The following is a 6,272-nucleotide window of genomic DNA, read 5'->3' as shown; positions in this document are numbered from 1 at the left end:
CTCCTGCAGTGCCACAACGATGCCACCCGAAGGTTGCAGGAACAGCAACTCATATTCCGCTTGGGAACCCTGCAGCCCAATGGTATCAATGTGGATTTCACAAGCTTCAAAATCTCTCCTCCCCCTACCGCATCCCAAAACCAGCCCAGCTCGTCCCTGCCTCCCTAACCTGTTCTTCCTCCCACCTATCCCCTCCTCCCACCTCAAGCCGCACTCCCATCTCCTACATACTAACCTCATCCCACCCCCTTGACCTGTCCGTCCTCCCTGGACTGACCTATCCCCTCCCTAACTCCCCACCTACACTCACCTTTACTGGCTCCATCCCCGCCTCTTTGACCTGTCTGTTTCCTCTCCACCTATCCTCTCCTCTATCCATCTTCTATCCGCCTCCCCATCTCTCCCTATTTATTTCAGAACCCCCTTCCCCTCCCCCATTTCTGATGAAGGGTCTAGGTCCAAAACGTCAGCCTTTCTGTTCCTATGATGCTGCTTGGCCAGTTAGTGATCAGGTTATTTCTTTGAAAGTTCCACTTAAGTCCACTGTCTACTACTCCTTCCATCCCTTTGCTGACTGTGAGTAGACGGATAGGATAGTAATAGGCTGTGTTGAATTTGTCCTGCTTTCTTGTACACAGGATGTATTGAGCAATTTTCCACAATGTCATTTAGATGCCAGTGTTTTAACTGTACCGCAATGGCTTGGCTCGGGGTGCTGCTGTTGCCTGAATGTTACCAAGGCCCATCGTCTTTGCAGTATTGACTGCATTCAGCTGTTTCTTGATATCACCAATTTAATTAGTTGAAGACTGGCAGCTGTGAAGCTTGGGATCTTGGGAAGAGGACAAAGTGGATAATCAATTCAGCACTTCTGTCTGAAGATAGATGCAAATATTTCAGCCTTGTCATTTGCATTATTATGCTGAGATCTCCCATCATTAACAGTAAAGATATTTGTGGAGGCCCATCTCCTTTATTTGCTTGTTTACCACTATTCATGAGGCAGGATTGCAGAGCCTAGATCTGACCTGTAGATTGTGTGTTCACTTTGCCTTGTCTATTGGGTGCTGTGTCTGCTGTTTGGAATGCAAGTAGTCTTGTATTCATCCCAGATTGGAACTTCAATTTTGGGTATGTTTGGTACTGCTCCTAGCACACCCTCCTGCACTCTTTGTTGAATCAAAATTGATTTCCTACGAACTTGAGGTAACATATTGTTGTTGAATACAATTCTGTTGCTGCTGATGGCCCACAGCACTTCATGGATGTCCAATTTGAGTTGCCAGATCTGTTGAACGCTCACATTCAGCATAGTTGTAGTGCCACACAACATAATGGAGGGTATCCTCAATGTTGAGGTAGGATTGGGTCTCCAGAAGGGCTGTGTAGTAGTCACTCCTGCTGCATGAAATAGTCATGGAAAGATCTGTACACAACAGGTAGATTGATGAAGATGGTTCAAGTACATTTTCCCTCTTAATGTTTTCCTTACCACCTGTCACAGGTATAGTTGAGCAGTTTAGGATTCGACCAGTTCGGTCAGTAGATAGATAGCTGTGTTTTTGTTTCTTGCAAAGAAAAGGCCCCTCTGTCCCTTGTTTCCACATTGAACATCAAACATCCATCTACTTGTGTTCCATTTTCTAGTGCTTGGCAATTGCCATTTGTGCTTTGATTTTAAGTGCTCACCTAAATAGTTCTTCAATGTCTTAAAGGTTCCCACTTCTTTCAGGCAATGTGTTCTAGCCACTTGCTACCCTCTGAGTGGGGAAAATAAACTTTTCTAAATCTCCTCTAAATCTTGTACTCCTTACTTTAAAACTATGCCCCTTGGTAATTGACCCTTCAATTCAGGGGAAGCATTTCTCCCCATCTGGAGCACTCCTCCATTAGATCCTCCTCAGCCTCTCTGCTCCAAGGCAAACAACAGCCTATCTAGTCTGTCTTCAAAGCTGCTCCAGCCAGGCATCATCCTGATGAATCTCCTCTGGTCCCTTTCTAAAGCAAGCACATCCTTCTATAGTGTAGTGACCAGAACTGCAGTATTCCAGCTGTGGCCTAACTAAGATAGCACAAAGCTCTATCACAATCTCCTTGTACTTTTATTCAATGCCTGAATTAATAAAGGCAAGCAATTCCAAATGCCGCCTTAACCACATTATCTACCCGTCTTGCTGCTTGCAAATATGTGTGGACATACACGTCCAAGGTTTCTCTCCTTTGCACTACCCATGGTCCTACCATTCAACATGCCTTGTTAATCTTCCCAAAATTTATCACCTCGCACTTTTCCTCGTTGCTATTTACCACCCAACCAATTTTTGTCTTCTTACTGACCACACCTCCTATATTCATGCCTAGATCATTAATATATTTAACAAACAGCAAGGGACCCTGCACTGCATCCTGTAGTACATCAGTAGACACAGCCCTTCAGTCACAAAAGCACCCTTTGAATATCACCCTCTGCTTCCTGCCATTAAGCTAATTTTGGATCCAATTTGCCAAATTACCCTAGATCCCATGGGATTCTACCTTCCCACCTTGTCAAATATCTTTCTGAGGTCAATGTAGATTACATCATGTTGGCAACCTGTGACTAGTGGGGTACTGCAAGGATCAGTATTTGGGCTCCAGCTGTTCACAATCAATGATTTGGTGTTGGGGACCAAGTGTAATATTTCCAAATTTGCAGATGTTACAAAGCTAAGTGGGAATGCGTGTTGTGAGGAAAATGTAAAACATTTCCTGACGTATTTGGGAAGGCTTAGTGAATGGGCAAAAAAAGGCAGATGCAATTTAATGTGGAGAGATATGAGGTTATCCACATTCGTAGGAGGAGCTGATGTGCAAAGTATTTCTTAAATGCCAAGAAGTTTGAAAGTGTAGGTGCACAAAGGGTCTCTCGATATCCTTGTTGGTAAGTCACTGAAGGCTAATGTGCAAAGGCAGCAAACTATTAGGAAGATTAATGGAATGTTAACCATTATTGCAAGACGATTTTAGTATAGGCTTAGTGAAGTTTTGTTTCAATTTTATAGGAGCTTGGTTAGACTGCACATGGAGTACTTATCTCAGGATAGATATTTTGCCATAGAGAGAGTGCAATAAAGTTTCATCAGACTTGTTCCCATGATAGTGAACTGTCCTATGAAGAGAGCTTGGGTAAACAGGACCTGTATTCTTTAGAGTTTTGAAAAATGAGAGTTGATCCCATTGAAACCTGTAAAATACTTAAAGGTATAGACGATGTAGATACAAGGCAAGATATTTCCCCTAGATGGAGAGTCTAAAACCAATAGTCACAGTTTAAAAATAATAGGATGCCACTTCAGTCCAAAATGAGAATAAATTAATTTACTTGGAGGCTTGTGAACCTTTGAAATTCTCTACCATAGAAGCTATGGGAATCGGTCTTTGAATATGTTTAAGTTAGAGATTGATAAATTTCTGATTAGTGATGTACAGGGTTATGGAGATAGGGTAACTAAAAGACATTGAGGTATTCAATCAGCCATATTGTATTGAAGGGCAGTGCTTAATGGGTGAATAACTTACTCTTGTTCTAATGTTCTTGTATTCCTAACGCCCATTTTTTTGGGGGTGAATGGGGGTGGGAATTTGAGCAGTATGGGGTAACTAATCTTGGATGTTTTTAGCACAAATAGCAAAAATAATTTTTCCTGGACTTGTGAAAAGGCTATCATCGAATTTTCTGGTGCTTTTGAAACTACTCTATAATGCACTTGCTGCAGCCCCACTGTCTTGTTTACATGCAGTCACCAGTCAGCTTGCTGCACGATTAGATAAGTCATGCCTAACACAATACAGCCTTTTTTGAGACAGAAGTCAGATTTCCATCTTGCTTTGAAAAAATACTTTTTGATTTTTCACTCTTGCATAGCTACTCAGATTTTCAAATTTCTCCTTGTGCTGGGTTTCCCTTGTCAAAGGGAAAGTCTTTTTTTGCCAACTGTGCTATTGAATTCTGTTAACGTTTTAAGGCCACTGATTAGACCACCCCACAACAGGACATGCAAACCCAATAATTTAAAATTTTAAGCCCTAGTTTCATTTTGGTGAGTTTGCACTGTGTTCTCCCTGTTGTGGGGAGACAGTGGCAGAGGGTAATGTTACTGGCCGAGTAATCCAGAAGCCTAGGCTGATGCCTTGGAGACAAGGGTTAAACTTGTAGAATGGCAACTGGGGAGATTAAATTCAATTGAAAAAATCTAAAATTGAAAGCTAGTCTCAGTAATGGTGACCAGGAAACAATCACCAATTATTGTAAACAAAACCTCTGGTTCATTGATGTGTATTAGGGAAGGAAATTTGCCATACTTGCCAAGTTTGGCATGCACTCTACTTCAAACACACAGCAAAGTAGTTGACCCATCTGTCTTCTAAAATGGCCTAGCAAGGCACTCAGCTCCAGGAGGATTAAGTCTAGCAACAAATTGCCTGCAATGCTCACCTTCTATGAAAGAATAAAATAGAGTTCCTTTCGAGACTAGGCAGATTTTTTAGCCTCCTCTGTGTCAGTTATGACATTCCTAATGGACAGTCTCTTGTACTCCATACTCATGGGCCTGTGTTGCTTCTTTGTCTCCCCGCCACTAATAAAAATCATTCCGATAGAACACTATTTGCCGTACAAAGCAGCCCTTGGTACCTTCTGCCAAAATCATCACAACATCAAAATGGCAGCAGCATGCAAGTGCACTGTTTCTGTGTGAATCTAACCTCCACCAGTGAAAACAAAACAGCACAGTGTGTTCTTAAGTGCACAAAATCTGCCTAGTTCTTATCACACTACTTTTCATGCTTACAGATGCTTTTCTAAAAAAAAAACTTCCATGCATTTTATAGCTGACATCCAAGTGTCAGGTTTGTGGGAGGTTATTTTGCTGCTTATGAGCCTGAAGTAGTCAGGGCTGGCGGAAGGGTAGGGGTTCTGTGTCACATTGCATGTTACTATTTGGTATTTCAGTGTCTTCTCTGTGTGGCACTGATAAAGTGGTACGAAGGTGTGAAATATACTAGTGTCTGAAAGAACTCAGTACCAAGGAGCTGTAACTCTCACTAGTTGATTCTCATCAATTTCTTCCACTTATACTCCTCACTCCTTTGATAAATCATCAGAGGAGGAAAGAAGCCAATAATTGGTAGATGTCATCCCCTGGGGCTAGGAAGACAACAGGTGTTGGAGTTTGTACTCTGTTTTCAGGCCAACAGTGTGGGAAACTTGTCAGTAATCTAGTCCTAGCACAGTGCTGTTGACCTCAACACTTCCCACAGCAACAGCTATTCTCTTCATAAGAACTATTCTCTTCGGCAAGTCTCTTCATGAGCTGTCTCGATAACGGTTAGCTACTGAGGTTTGGGAGCTCCCTCCTGTGGTCTGTTGCATGTAATATGCAACAATTTTATTTTACCCCTGCAGGCGGTGTGATTGAGTGATTGTAAGATGAACAATTGAATGTCTTCCTTATGGCATGGAAGAGGAAAAGGAGAAATCAGTGTGAATCATGGGTGGAGTTATACTTCTGAAAAGAGAGAAGGATATGGTTGTTGGAGGCCATATGGTGGGCGGTATCCTAGGTCCAACCATCTTCAGCTACATCATCAATTACTTTTCCTCCATCATGAGTTCAGAAGTGGGGATGCTTGCTGATGATTGTGTGCAGTTCCATTCTCAACTTGGTAAGATATGAAGGAGTCTGTGCTCACATGGGAGAAGACGTGGGCATCGATGAGGCTTGGGTTGATAAGTAGCCAATAATATTCGTGGCACACTAGATTCTGATTTGGCATCTCTTTCATTGCACTGTCATGCCATTTGGTGTTTGTACTTGATGCAATATTGCTTCTGAGCATATTCTGATGATTGATGCTAGATTGCATGTGCCATCAGTTGGACGTTGTACTCAAACTTTCTGTTCGATGTTCAAGTTAAGTAATTTTTTAAATTCATTCATGAGACATGGGTGTTGCTGGCTGGCCAGCATTTACTGCTCATCCCAAGTTGCTCATGAGAAGGTGGTGGTGATCTACCTTTACAGTCTAAGCGCTGTGGGTTGATCCACAATGTCTTTATGGAGGGGATTTCAGAATTTTGATCCAACACCAATGAAGGAACGGTGATATATTTCCAAGTCAGGATGGTGAGTGACTTGAAGGGGAACTTGCAGGTGATGGTGTTTCTTTGTACCTGTTGCCTTGTCCTTCTAGATGGAAGTGGTCATGCATTTGGAAGGTACTGTCTAATGATC

Source organism: Rhincodon typus, chromosome 3 (genome assembly GCF_021869965.1).
Source record: "Rhincodon typus isolate 14 chromosome 3, sRhiTyp1.1, whole genome shotgun sequence".
In the NCBI taxonomy this organism is placed as follows: Eukaryota; Metazoa; Chordata; class Chondrichthyes; order Orectolobiformes; family Rhincodontidae; genus Rhincodon; species Rhincodon typus.
This window is presented reverse-complemented; position numbering follows the sequence as displayed.